Source organism: Pungitius pungitius, chromosome 3, assembly GCF_949316345.1.
Source record: "Pungitius pungitius chromosome 3, fPunPun2.1, whole genome shotgun sequence".
NCBI classification, from domain to species: domain Eukaryota; kingdom Metazoa; phylum Chordata; class Actinopteri; order Perciformes; family Gasterosteidae; genus Pungitius; species Pungitius pungitius.
The window spans coordinates 21063388-21078649 of NC_084902.1; positions in this window are offsets into that span (position 1 = coordinate 21063388).

The window sequence follows — 15262 nt, forward strand, 5'->3', positions numbered from 1 at the left end:
AAAACCAAAATGTATGACTACACAAATAAAGTTCCATCTGTGCAAAAATGCTAATTTGGCAGAGGTTTATTGTGGATATCATTAACCTGTTTTTCACTGAATTATGGTTGCCAACTGTCCCGTATTACCCGGTCCCGATTTACAATCACAGCCTCCTAAGTCAATGACGCGCAAAGAACTCCCGGTTGTTGTGAATTTGTGACGCATCAGACCAGTGTGTGCGCTGCTGGCCAGAGCGGAGCTGTCCTATCTGTTAAAATGAGCAGTGAGGCTGGCGCTGCAAAGAAAAAAAAGATTGTCCCGTCGACCGCTAGCACCCCCCGTCAGAGAACGTGTCCCTGATTTCGGGTTGAGAGAGTTGGCCCGGTCTTTGACACGCTTCGCCGACCGTCCTCTGCTACCTCTTCCTCTGGCTCTAAGGGTTAGCCTATCAGTGGGAGCAAGGTAACGTTTAAGTACCTGCAGTTTCATACACTGATGTGTAAATGTTTTTGTAAGGTTTCAAAAATAAAGTTTTTGTTTTTTGAGAAAAGTGTACCCCTGTTAAAATATATTGATAGTTTATAATGTTTATACAATATTCAAGTTCATAGTTATTCATATTGTAGTTGAAAACAGCCCTGTTAGAAATTCATAGTAAAGTAAATAAAAATAAAAAGTTCATAGAATTAACATTGATAGAGAAGGACAATTTCTTTCAGAAAGACCCTTGGTTAGCTAGCTCATTTAAAATATCTTAAACTATTTTGACCCTGCCTCTTAAAAGAATCCGAATCGAGAATCGCTGGGAATCTAAACAAGGAATCGGAATTGTTCAAATTCAAACGATACCCAACCCTACCGATGAGTGGATGCTCCTTCTCGACACCAAGCCAGAACTCACTCTTTTTTTGAGCTGTAGAACTAAGCCTCTGGGTAGAGTCGGACGCCATCTCAATAAACTGTTTATCTTGAGCAGAGATGAAATCAGCAGGTACTGCTGGATTGAGGGAATCCATCAGTCTTGGTATGAAGTCCATCACCGGGCTTTATACCAAGACCCAGAGAAACTTTTCTGCAAAATAATTTATCTTGAAAAATAACCAGAATCCCTTTGAATTACTTGCATTTGTCCCTCTTGACACATCTCCCAAGTGCTTTTTACCATGCGCAGCAATTACTACTACCCCCACCTCTGACCGGTGATTTGCTTTCAAGACAAGTTCGCAAAAAATTGCAAAAAAGGTTGGGAACCACACCGCTAAGGGAAGAGGTCTATCTAATCACTCTATCCAAATCCCCACTTTCACACATGTAAGTTGCCAACATGTAAGTTACGTAATTATTTACACAAAGGTACAGACATTTTTGTATTTATTAATGAATTACTTGTATTGCTGTAAACCTTTGTAATAATTCTGAGTCCTCCACAGGTGATGCTGTGTTAAGAGGTTGTGGTCACGTATATCTGTGAGATAAAGCTATTTTATTCGTTTTTGGTCAGCTTTAAGATTTTTTGCCAATGAAAATACGGTAAAGACAAAAGTGGTATGCTTTGCAAATTCAAAGATTTACATTTGGACAGAAGGAACAATCATTTCAGAATCAGAATCTGCTTTATGGGCTATGTATGTTTGCACAAATATGGAATTTCTCTCCGGTTACACATTGCTCTCAGATATACAAATAGCAACAGAAATGTAAAAATTATACATTTTGTTTTATTATCCATGTGGCTGATTATAACAGAATCCACAGAAATTATTTATATATATATATATATATATATATCATCATGGAATTTTATATCAGTTACGTGGTGTTGAAGTCACTGTAACAGAGTTATGAAAGCCAGATTACCTAATTTCAATAACAGGTCAAAATGCGGCGAGAACGCACGATCGATATACATTTACCATCAAGGATACATAACTACCGTAAATCCTCAAATAGTGGCCGGGGCTTTTATTTACATAGGCTGCACAGTGCACCGGCCTGTATTTGGGGCAGGCTTGTATTTGGAGCAGGCCTTCATTTCTTGCTTACCGGTATCTTCTGTTATAGAATTGTATTATTTAATCAGTAGACTAATATCATTCATTGCATATGCGTTCAGCACTTCCTGCAACCATTTACCGGTAGAATGAAAACGGTAGACCTATAGCTAATCAACTTTCTGGAGACTAACCATTTAGAAATGAATCATTAATAAACCATAGTGTCAGTCTTAAGATACATCGTTAATTGCAGATATTTTCCAATGTTCTCAATTACAATCAAGCAAGTCAAAAATTTCACTCGGCCAAAAAAAAAGTTTATCGCGTATAGCGCTTTATTTGCAGTGTCAACGTAACAATAAATATCTGGTCCTGTCAAAGAACAGCAATCACAGAATGAACAGGAGACAACCAAAATTAAACCAAATGGCCAGGACTTAGACTAGGTCTGTCATATTACACAACTACCAAATTCATCAGCAACATCTAAATGGGCATAGCCATTAAGCTACGCTAAAATGGAGCAAACAAACTTCGAACTAAATGGACCTTGCGAAATAGGTCTACATCTAAACATAATACTTAGGTCTACATCCGAAGCTCACCAGTAATGGGGCAACATTTGTACAGCTATTCGGCGTCACCCTCAACATCCTCGTCCCCATTCTCATCATCGCGAACAACAAGTTCATTATTAAGCAGCTCCTCCTCGCCGTTCTCCTCATCCTGGGCTACTTGCGTGCGGTTCTCCTCCCCCCGCTGCCGGAGCTGCTTCAGCGCATCCCTACCAGCGACGCATGGCTGTCCCGCTTTGAAGCAATGGATGAGACATGAACAATAACAAATTTGTCTAGTAGGCCTATGTGGTAAATGTCTTTACTTATTGCCAACAGTCCATGAAATTAGCCAATAACATTACACATAAGGAGAACATTTATTTAGTATTTTAGTCTTTTCTTTTCCCCCCCGCCTGTATTTGGGGATCATATTCAGCCTCCTTTGCTTGTCAAGTGCAAAGTCGATCCGAGCTTTACCGAAGGTTTTCAGCGTAATTTGACACTGGATGTAAGCCGTTAAAGTGGTGGCCAGGTTGTTCAAATATAAACAGTATCCCGTCCAAACAGGCTTTGGCTCTATGAAAAAAAAAACATGCAGCGATAGCAGTACGGTTTGAATGAGTAGCAAACAGACCACTTTGGCACTGATAGTGCCTGTAACATGTTGGTAGCTGCTAGGCTACTTCCATCTCAACATTTACCCTCCACGCCACAGTCTGCAGAGGACCACCACTGTTGCCCTAAAAGACAGAGGTTTGGAAAACGTCCTGGCTGAATATAGGGAGATATTGGGTGTTGTGTTCTCAAAAGCACAACCCTTTACTTCAAGTCTGCCCTGCCATTCCTGCACTGATTCTTCATACCTGGTTTATCCCCGACACCGGAATACCCCCTGAGAGTTGAAAGCACAGCCAACTGCACATGGAAAGCAGGAAGAGTCACTAGTGCTGACATGCTTTCTCATGTCATGTTAATTCATGAGATTTAGAAGAAAAGTGCAATTTTAATCCTGATAAATGAATAGCTCAACAGCCATGCCTTTAATAGTGACTGTGATGTACAAAAGCTACATAAACAGCTACATAAACATCAGAATAGCCGCACGTCCTATTCGACAGAAGATAACAGGTTTAGGACAGAGGGGGAAATACATCAATCAAATATTGTCATTATAAGGCTTGAATGACACAGGGTGTTGTATGGTAGGATTGTCATTTAAAGATGGGGTAGAGGGGATGAGGCTGAAAAGGAAAGGCGTTGCTAGGTAATCTAGGATTTTGATGGTCAACACCTCTCTAAGGTTCATGCTCTAGAAAACAATATAGTCATCAGAGCTTCATTAGATGGAAAGACAGTAGAAATACAGGATAAGTCCAACTATGCATTCATATTGATGAAGAGTTTAATTTCACCTTCAAATCTTCAAATGGCATTTAAACAGCATGTGAGAAGGTTCATAAAATAAAATATAGGTATGCAATGTATTAATTTTCCCACCAGTCAAATTAAACATTGAATGTTAATGTTCAAATCACTTTAGCCTGCACAAATTGTTGAAAATGAGATTAGTCACATTGAAATGCCTGCATTTATCTTTTTGCTGCAACCTGTTCTTATGCGTGTTAGATAAACACAGTACTGCAAATATTTACAATGTTGTGCAAATGGCTTACAAAGTGTTTAACCTTCCACATAGCACCTGTCTGAACTGTTAAACAGATTTATGTTGCTGCTGTGTAAACTGTTTGAGTCTGCTCTGTTTGGTTGTTGTTGTTACCACTGACAATTTTTCAGGTGAAGAGTACAAACATTTCTTGTGGGAACACTAAATAGTTAATGAATGATAATTGTAATATGAATTTGATTATAGTATAGTATAGTATACTAAACTCCAGGTGATACTGGATACTAAGATTTTCACTGTAATTCACACAAACCCATAAACTCTACAGTTTTATAGTTTATTGTTTGTACATGTGCAAATGCATGCATGGCACTTAGAAGACATGTGCTTGTATCCCCCATGTGTTTACATTCTTGCTGAGGCTGAGTGATGGGGGATGGGGCTAGCTCTTAGCCAGAAAAATAAATAGGCCGAAGAGAGAGCACAGAGCCAAGGGATACTCAGGAACAGGCTGTCCACCGGTCGGCTTGGGTCAACACCAGACACAGCTCCAGGCACAGCAACGCTCTGTAGCCAAATAACAGCATCAGAACATGTTAAGGTGTTAAGAAATCCTGAGGGTTTGTTTTTCTAATCCCCCAATAATGAAACAAATGAGGCTGTTCAGATGCATACTTTCTTCTAAACCGGATTGGATTGTTTTCTAGGTTTTTGTACAAACAACTTTGTCTAAATCAAAATCAAGATTTTGTGAATGAATATTTCCTCTTCCTTTCTTTAACTTGTAAAAACATAATACTATTTTACCATAGGTTACGAATGTATATACCCTTAAAGGGGCACTTCAACCATTTAGTATTGTACTTTTGTAAAAAGTGAAATTGGAATGGGAATTAGTGAAATAGGAAAAAAACATGTTTTGGCAAAAAAATAGACATTTAGTCAGGTTTAAGAAAACAATTTTGCTTGACTTAAGAACTTAATATGATGATTATGACTTGGGCCTTCACTGCGATATATTTGTTCCTGGTTGCTGGCTGAGTTTTCTTGTGTTTGTTTTCAGGCTGAGTGGGACGGCTGAGAGGAGCGCTCTCACCAGTCGGACCTGCGGCTAATCAGTAATCAGGGCCTGCTCTCCCCTGAGCCCCCATGTCGGATGATTGCCTCCAGTCCCCGTGATTTGTATACCAGCTATTTCCGCGCAGCCTATGCTCAATATCCTACCCTGCCCAGCCCGCCACCTTCTCTGAATAAATCAGTTTTGTTGACCTCAAACCGTGTCTCCTGTTCACATTTGGATCCCGTCCTCATCACCACCCTAACACTTAAACAGACAAATTGCTCATGCAAGTAGTCTCTTTTACAGTCTACACTAAAGAAATTCTCACAGTAATAGCTTTATTTTTGTGAGCATATTTTGAGACAAGGTTTTTAGTGGCCAGTGGTATGAAACATCAAATTACAACGCTAGTGTAGGAGCCATTTTGCGGCAAAGTTATTTTGGTGACGCCTGCTGGCGAATCCTGACCTTGAAGTTGCACACCTGTGGCAATTAGTGGGCAGAGGAAGACAAAGGATCCTTGAGAGTTTGGAAGTTGTCTCTTTTGGTATTGAGTGTTGGAAAGACGTGGACGCCAGCAGGCATATGGTTTTTCAATTTTAGCTTGTTTATTAGTTTGTTTGTTGGTTTATTTATAAGTTTAGTGACAGTTTATTTTTTCGTTATTATACGTGAAAGAAATCCAGAAATATGAACGACATACTGCAATAAAATAACAGCATATTGAAACCCCTGAGACATCCGAAGTGACTTATTGGAAGGCACTACAGTCTACGAAATGGAGGACTTATTTGGGGCTGGATTTGAATACTCCTCTTTGCTTAGGAAGGTTCCTAACTGAGTAAATTGACCCGGAAGTAGTGTAAGTGGCTGCCATGGTAGGAGCTGTTCAAATTCTCTAAATGCAAAGGAAAGGAGCTTGAATGCTTCCCTACTTAACTCCTTAATCATAAAAACCACTGGACCATCTATTACGAAAGAAGATAATTCAGTTCAAAAATGATAGAACAAATGTAATGCCCTGGTCCCCAGCTCAGAAATGCGCTGAAAGGTAGTTTGTCGATTGAAATGCTTTTACGATTCTGTTCATTCTCACATCCATGAAAGAGTTCCAGGGGGAAAGTCAATGCTGGCCATTGATGATCCCCAAGTCTTTTTGGCAAATATTCTGTAGACTGACATCTGGCATAAAAGTAAGAACGCATTTCAGAAAAACCACATTATACCAACAATCAAACATGGTGGTGGGTTATAGTGTGATGGACTGGGATTGCTTTGCAGCTTCAGGACTCTATCAAAAAATCCTGAAGGAGAATGTCCGGTTCATCGGTTCACAACTTCTAGCCAAAGCACACTTGGGTTCTGGAGCAGGACAATAGGGGGTAAAACAATTATCCTGGACTCAGTTGATGAGACGGTTTGTGTGGCATGAGGTCTTCGTCCTGATGGACCTGTGCCAGTTAGATAGAAGGGGCACAAAGTTTTTGTCCGGGTTGAGAGGGGTCAGCAATAATCTTTTTAGCCCGCTTCAGGGTCCTCGAATCGGGGCAAAAAAAGATTGCCGACCCCAGACAAAAACTACTGCAGATTGCAGCCGATCACCCTCTCTGCAGAGCGAATGACACACTGCAGCCTGCCCTTGTCCTTGGCTGTGGAGGATGGAGAAGCTGATGTTCAGCTCCCACTTGAGGTCCTGGGTGATGATGGAGCCCAGAAAACGGAAGGAATCCACAGCGGTGAGGGGTGGCGTGTCACACAGGGTGATGGGGGAAGGTGGGACTGCGTTCTTCCTGAAAATCCACAACCATCTCTACTGTCTTCAGATGCGTTGAGCTCCAGGGTGTTTTGGCTGCACCACGTAACCAGATGATCGGAATCATCCCCACCAGAATTCAGTCCAATGAGGGTCTTGTCATCCGCAAACTTCAGGTGCTTGACCGACTGATGACCTGGAGGTGCAGCTGTTTGTGTATAGATAAGAGCAGAGGGGACAGAACACAGGCTTGGGGGGGGGAACCGGTGCAGATGGACGGAGAGGCTGAGACATGTTTTCCCAGCTTCACATGCTGTTTCTTGTCAGACAGAAAGTCAGTGAGTCAGGCACGTGCAGCTGAGAGAATTTGTCCTACAACAGACACGAGATGATGGTGTTGAAAGCAGAGCTGAAGTCCACAAACATGATCCTGGTAAAGATGTCAGCCCTGTGAGGCGGGGGACTTAAAATCTAATAAAAAATAAGATAAATTTATTTAAAAAAAAGGTACCAGCAACGCCACTTAGTTGCGGAGTCTAGGTCTCCATAAAAACAGGTTATTTTTCATCAGAGGAAGAACAGCATGGATCACAAGACTTTAAAAGCGTAGTTAAAAGGAGGATTTTATTATTAACTAAAAACCCATAAATAACTAATTGTATTAAAAGTCGAGCGGGAACAAAGTGCAAAAAAAAAGATTAAGAATTCGACCAGCCACTGCTGCTGATTCGTCCTGCCCTTTCTTCAAGTTTCCAATCCGTTCCTTTCCTGAGTGAGGTGTCCAATCCGTCTCGTTCCTCTCCTCGTTTGCACCCTGCCTGCTCGTCCGCTGTCTTGCCGTCCTCTCGCTTGATTCCACTGTGGCTTCTGCTCTCCTGCCGTGCTTAGTGTCCTTTATAGCAGCTGTGTTAATTGGAGAAGGGAGGTCCTTTCATTGTACAATGCGGTTGGCCAGGGCTCTCTGTAATTTATTAGTCCCTCCAGGTGCATGTAGTTTACTTAAAGGTGTGTTAATACATAAAAATGTAATGAAACAAACCATGCAAAAATGTAATAAAACAAACCATGCTAAAAGGTGATAAAACAAGTTATGCTAAAATGTAAAACCAAATTCAATTCAATTAATTTTATTTTGTATAGCCCAAAATCGCAAATTACAAATTTGCCTCAGAGGGCTTTACAGTCTGTACACATGCAACATCCTCTGACCCTCACATCGGCACAGGAAAAACTCCCCAAAATATGAAAAAACCCTTCAATGGGGAAAAAAAGGGAAGAAACCTTAGGAAGAACGTCAGAGGAGGGATCCCTCTCCCGGGATGGACAGACTGCAATGGATGTCATACAGAATCAACAAACCATGCTAAAATATAATAAACCAATAATTTACAGAAACCACAATATCCCCCTGGTGACATAGATTCCTGGGGAGACCAGATGCTGGAGGATGAAGTGGAGGACCATTTTGACAGCGTCGCCTACAAAACAGGTCTGTAGGCGAACTGTAGGGGGTCCGGGAGGGTGTTGGTGAGGGTTTTTTGTAAACCAGGGTTTGTTGTTGTATGTATGACGGTACACAGCTGTCCTCATGGAAGCCAAAGCCTCTGTGAACTCATCCAGACTGTTGGTTGCACTCCTGAAAACATCCCAGTCTGTGCAGTCCAATCACTTGTTGAATTTCCTCACTGCAGGTTTGCAGAGCTTTAATTTCTGCCTGTATGCAGGAATCAGATGGACTATGACGTGGTCAGAGTGTTCCAGCGCAGCACAAAGGACAGCGTGATAAGCCCTTCGTGCTGTGGTGTAACAGTGATCCAGTGTGTTTTATGAGGGGCCGTTTAGGACTTAACTACTGAGACACTCTCACACACACTACTGAGACACTCTCACACACACTATTGAGACACTCTCATACACACTATTGAGACACTCTCACACACACACTACTGAGACACTCTCATACACACTATTGAGACACTTTCACACACACTACTGAGACACTCTCATACACACTATTGAGACACTCAGACAGCATCTCACTATACAACATGAGAGCATCTCACTATACAATGTGAGAGAATCTCAGTATACAGTGTGAGAGCATCTCAGTATACAGTGTGAGAGAATCTCAGTTACACCGGAAGGCATCTCAGTTACACCGGAAGGCGGAAGCAAAGAGCGCTGATTTTGAACAGCGCAATGCGCCAATCATACGCCCTTCCTTCATATGCCTTGAAGTCCGAGCTTGCCCGTCCAAGTTTATAAATACTACCATAATCAAGGGACGGAATGTCATTCTAGGACGTTTTCAGGCGAGAAATTAGGGTCAGAAGTCTGGCCGAGAACAGGCTGCTGTCTGCGGCGTGAGATGAGGCTGACCGCCCGGTGCTGGGGGCATCAGATGGTCCCGTTAACTACGCCTCACGTCTCCGACATCCTCCATGGAATTTTTTACGATGGCTGAATGCTAACAAACCGACCGCAGAAATGTTGCTTAAACACCTAATTTCTCGCCTGAAAACGTCCTAGAATGACCTTCCGTCCCTTGATTATGGTAGTATTTATAAACTTGGACGGGCAAGCTCGGACTTCAAGGCATATGAAGGAAGGGCGTATGATTGGCGCATTGCGCTGTTCAAAATCAGCGCTCTTTGCTTCCGCCTTCCGGTGTAACTGAGATGCCTTCCGGTGTAACTGAGATTCTCTCACATTGTATACTGAGATTTTCTCACACTGTATACTGAGATGCTCTCACACTGTATACTGAGATTCTCTCACATTGTATAGTGAGATGCTCTCATTTTGTATAGTGAGATGCTGTCTGAGTGTCTCAATAGTGTGTATGAGAGTGTCTCAGTAGTGTGTGTGAGAGTGTCTCAATAGTGTGTATGAGAGTGTCTCAATAGTGTGTATGAGAGTGTCTCAATAGTGTGTGTGAGAGTGTCTCAGTAGTGTGTGTGAGAGTGTCTCAGTAGTGTGTGTGAGAGTGTCTCAGTAGTGTGTGTGAGTGTTGAGTGTCTCAGTAGAGTGTGTGAGAGTGTCTCAGTAGTATGTGTGAGAGTGTCTCAGTAGTGTGTGTGAGAGTGTTGAGTGTCTCAGTAGTGTGTGTGAGAGTGTCTCAGTAGTGTGTGTGAGAGTGTCTCAGTAGTTAAGTCCTAAACGGCCCCTCATAGTGTTTTCCTCTTTGGTTGGGCATTTTTTAAACTGTTTGTACTTAAGAAGTTAAAAGCTGAGATTAGTTATTGTCCTTGCGGACATTAACAAAAGGTAATCAAAACAATCAAATTTGGAAGATTTGATGCCAGTTCTGTTATTTCCTCATGCTCATGTTGTGTGAGTAGAACCGGAGAGTTTAAGTTTTGTATTTGAACATACAACGATGTATTGAAAATATAAATAAGCAGAGGAAAAGTATTTTTTGGTTGAAGAAATGTATATTTTTTGATAGGCCAATCAGCGTTGAGATGCTCCACCCGTTATCACTCCCATATTGCCTCTAAAGCATGAATTTATGAATAACAGGCATCAGCTAAATGACGTGTAGGAAGTTGGGTGCGTAAACTCACCAAGTATAGCGTTACAGAAAATTGCTTCACTTTTAGTGTGAACGTAGCTACCCATCCTAAATCACTTTTACCTGTTATCCGGTATACCATCACCAATGTAGTGGCTATGCAAATACGGCTTCTTCCTTCCTGGCCCTTCTCTTGTATTGGAACATTACATTGACCATTTAAAGGGAGTAACAAGACAGTGACACAGGATTCAACCTTCTAATTCCCCTTTCAGCAGCTCTGTGTCCTTGGGCTTGGATGAAACAAAGCAATATCTTATTCTGCTCATCGTCCCCCACTACGCAACCCACTCTCATTATCTATACAAGGGGATTTCAGATTTTGTCCCCTCTCTTTGTAGAAGATGGAGAGAGGTATTATCTCTGGTGGGAAGAGGGATGTAAGGTGGTTGTTAGACATGCACCAAAAGGCTTTACCAACCATTTAATATTAAACAGTGTTCGCCATTTCTGGGCAAACAGGTGGTGAGACGAAAGGAGCAAAGAGAGAGGGTGGATTGGGAGCACGTTAGCCACGTGTGCAAGGTTAATTTGGTGACCTTGTTGATGAACTGCTGATTGCTCTCCAGAAGGGTGCGAATTAACTGGTCGTGTTGGCCTAGTAAAATTCCCTAAGAATTGATGGCCGGTTGTGCGCCATCCGCCTGAACAGCCTGGGGTATCTCTGTAGGGTCCATGGCCAGATTGCTCTGTTAAGACTGTATATATGACGCCAGCACACAGATTCCACACAGGACACAGACAATCAGTTCACACAGTTTAATGAGAGCAAAGGGAGTGTTGTGGGTCAGCTGCCTTTTTCCCCATCCTGCGTGTTTCCATCTCCCCTTTCCCCTGTGTCTGTCTATGCTCCACCTGCAAGAGGCGTGGCCTGCCAGGCTGCACAGCTGAACCTCATCCGGCAATCACCCCGACAGCATTTAGACCTGGGCTGCTCACCTCTCCAGCGCCAGATCGTTGAATTCCACTACGTGGTAACGTTGGCTCCATACGACGGCGCGCACTACAAAGACCCCACCAGTAGCTCTATTAATCTATTGTCTGACCTCCGTTCTTCTGCTACAGATCCACCTACCCACCTGGTCCTTCCCTGCTGTGCTGCCTGTCACCCCAACCAGTCTGACGTCTCCATTTGGACTTTGCACCGAGTTGCCATACCCCTACATTTAAGCTCAGCATTAAAACCACTTGAATCACTAGTTGGTGTCCTGTGTGGGATCTCTGCGTGCTGGGTCATACGAAGCCCCTAACAGGGAGGTGAACAACAGAGGCTGAGCCCGGGGTTTCTGGGAAGGGGCCCAATCCTGAGGGATTCCAGGAGTGGCAGATACGACTGAACTCCACAGTGGAATCCAGGTGACGCAGGTTGGGATGTGGGAGTGAAGTGAGGCAGGCGGTACGGCAGGTAAGGAACAGGTAACAGCGGAATCAGCACAGAGGAAGTTTTCTGGACAACGCAAGCAAAGTTACCACGTAGGAGTATGTAACGATCTGCCGCAGGAGTGGTGAACAGCCCGGGTCTAAATACTGCACGGGTGAATTGTGGGATGTGGATCAGCTGTGTAGGAACCAGTGTTGCCACAGTTACTTGTACCTGAGTAATCTGATACTGACTACTGATTCCTCCTTTAAAAAGTAACTTAGTTACTTTACAGATTACTTAATTCCAAATTACTTTTTTAGTTCAGCAGCGGCCAACACCCCTGGGCCTCTACATGAAAATGACAACTGGTTAAGCCACTCACTTTATTAGAAGTGCATTTTTAACAGTAATGTACGCAACAACAATGTCCTGACTTTAAGTTGAACTTAAACTATTTCCTGTAAAATAAAATAAAGACACTTTCTTGACTTCACTGAACATAAATAAGTATAAATACAAGTCGACCTCATTCAGCACGGCCATCACTGTATACTCCTTCTCTATGTAAGACAAAAAAGCTTTTCCGTAAGGCAGCCCGGAATTGACAGTAGTAGGGATCTTGTTTATTATGGCACGAAACGAGGGTGAGTCAACCGGCGTTTAAGGACAGTATTTCCTCTTCAACGTACTGTCCGACCAACTTTTTCAACTCTCCCTCATGTAGCAGGATGACTGCTTTTCCAGTGGCTCTGCCCACTCGCATTATTGTCCCCCTTAATTTATCATATAAGGAGGGACCTGTAGATCTGCTCGCTCTCTGACAGCTGATACGCACCTCCCCCTTCCGGGTTTACCTGGCTGCAGGTTCGGCAGACGCTCGGCACTCTCAGCAGGGTTGCGGCAGTCTATTGCGCGTCGGCGATTTAGTCTGCACCGTAATAAACTTGCGTTTATGTGCAGGCGCTGGCAGGTCGGACTGCGTGTTTGCTCGTTTTGTCCCGGAGCTATGCCACGCTGAGGTCCCGACTACCCTGAACCGTATTTGGACTGCTGCTGCTCTGTGGGGGGGATAAAACCCACTTTTTACGGACATCGCCAGCTAAGGGCTGCGTTCGAGTGTTGAAATACCGGTGTCCGCATTTTAATGCCTGTTGTATTACGTTTTCCTGTTTAGCTGCCTGAAACAGGAGGTGGATGGCAAGGGAGATCTTTCTTTATTATTTTTGTAGTTATTTTTGATTATTTGATGGTTTAGTTCTTTGAGTTCAAACTGTAACCTGTTTTGATATTTTCCTTTTTTTGATTCGTATTGGAACTTTATTGTTGTCGAATTTATTTTCAGTCTCCCATTAACTGTCCATCTTTGATTCCAGGTGCTGAGGGCCTCACTGGTGATCCTGTTTGGTGATGGTGTCCCTTCGTGTGTAGTGTCTTATTCACTCCCCTCCTTTGTTTTGCTTTGCCCTTGTGTGTTTGGAGTGTTAATTTTGGATTGTGGTGCTCCCATTTTAAGTTTATACTACCACCCCTCACTCACCTTGAGCACGAATGCCCCAGCCCTGGAAAACATGATAATTTATACAAATAGGATTACCTTTTTAGACTTGAATTGTGCCAAATAAACTTGTATATGCTTTGGGAAACTCGTCTCTCGCTTGCTCAGTGCAACGAACTTGTGTTGTCCTTTTGTTTAGATTTAGTAATTTACCTTATTCATAGATTTCTTTCTTTTCCCTGGGTGATATCTCCCAGGGTGGCGTTGCTGGTTTCCTTTTAGTTTCCTTTTTTTCCCTTAGTTAAAATATAGATTATTGGGGTAGTTCCTACCCCACCTCACGCTTGCCACAAACTACTTACTGGTTTTGCACCGAAGTCCAGCTTCTGTTGTTTGGGTGGCGGAGGACCTCCTGCTCCCGGCTTTGGGTAGATGTATGTCCGCTGGTACGTGTGTGGGCATATACAGACATATGCGCACACGTGTTGTAGCGGAATCGCCGTTGTGCCATATGTGTTTGGGGGGGGCGCGACGGAACTTATGGTTACGTGCGTTGCAAGGCAATGCTCACACTCAGATCAAGCTAATGTAAAATCAAAAGGTCCGAACTCTCTGGTGCAAAAGTAGGAAAACGAAGAAAAGCAGGAGGAGGAGACAGTATAGAGGTATGTATTTTCATCACAAGTCATTTCATGTCACACATGAAGGAGGGTGCTTTAGATAACACTCTGGTTGTGGGCTATTGTTTACATAGTGTTGGCCTTGTTAGCCAACCTGCTTTAAACATGTGGACCTTCATTTTTACCTATATTATTTGTAAATATTACAGCTCATTTGTTGTCGAAAGGAAACATGCCTAAATAAATTAAAATGATTAAGCTGTTCCCAGAATGGGGGTGAAAATCTTAGTATTGCCCAGGGCAGCCAATGTGCTAAAGCCGGCCTTGATCAAATTAGAGTAACTCGTTACTTATTAACTGGCATCACTAGTGGAGCAGGATGAATGGCCACGCCCCTTGCAGGTGGAGACAAACGGCAAAGGAAGATACAAACACACAGGATGGGGAAAAAACAGCAGCTGATCCACAACACAAAGTTTAGATAGGATAAAGGCCAAAGTCCGATAAGGTTTTGAATAATAAGTCATTTCATACTGAAGTAGGTCAAGGATTGACCTACTTTAGTCCCTAAGCTACATTCCGCCAATAATTTTACTACTAATGGTAAAGTGTCACTGTTTATAGTAGCTTCTGCCTTCAGTGTATAAATTGTTTTGAATGATGACCTTTGAGTGGTTAGAAGACTAGAAAAGTCCTATACCAGTATGATTACATTTACCATTAACTAAGGTGACTCAAATTTAAACCATTTGCTGATGCCACAAAGCAAACCAAAGTCCAACTGCACCCCACTATTTTAAGCTAAATCAATTTCTTCGTTCATATGTCTGGGCACCTGGTCAGCTTCCTCTGCCCTCAACTAAAGCGCAGCTCATGTTATGACTTAAAAGAAAAGCACTTTAGCTATTCATAGATGAGTCAATATCTTAATCACCAGACTACATTTTGTACTTTTTCAGATTAGATTTAAAAGGAAACAATTAATACTGTCATGACCATTCCACTTCAGGTTAATAGTACACATCCCCAAGGTGACACTTATGGATAACCAGGACATTCTGATGTTCCATCCCAAAATAAAAGCCTCTCAAAATACCATACATGACCCAACTTCCTTCGAAATCTTTTAATAGACTTTTTTTTTTTAAATTGCGCCCTACGCACATAGTTTAATATTTCTTCCAGCAAAATGCAACTTTTAAAAGGCCAAGGTCTCAAGAGCACACTGCGTGGATTTGAA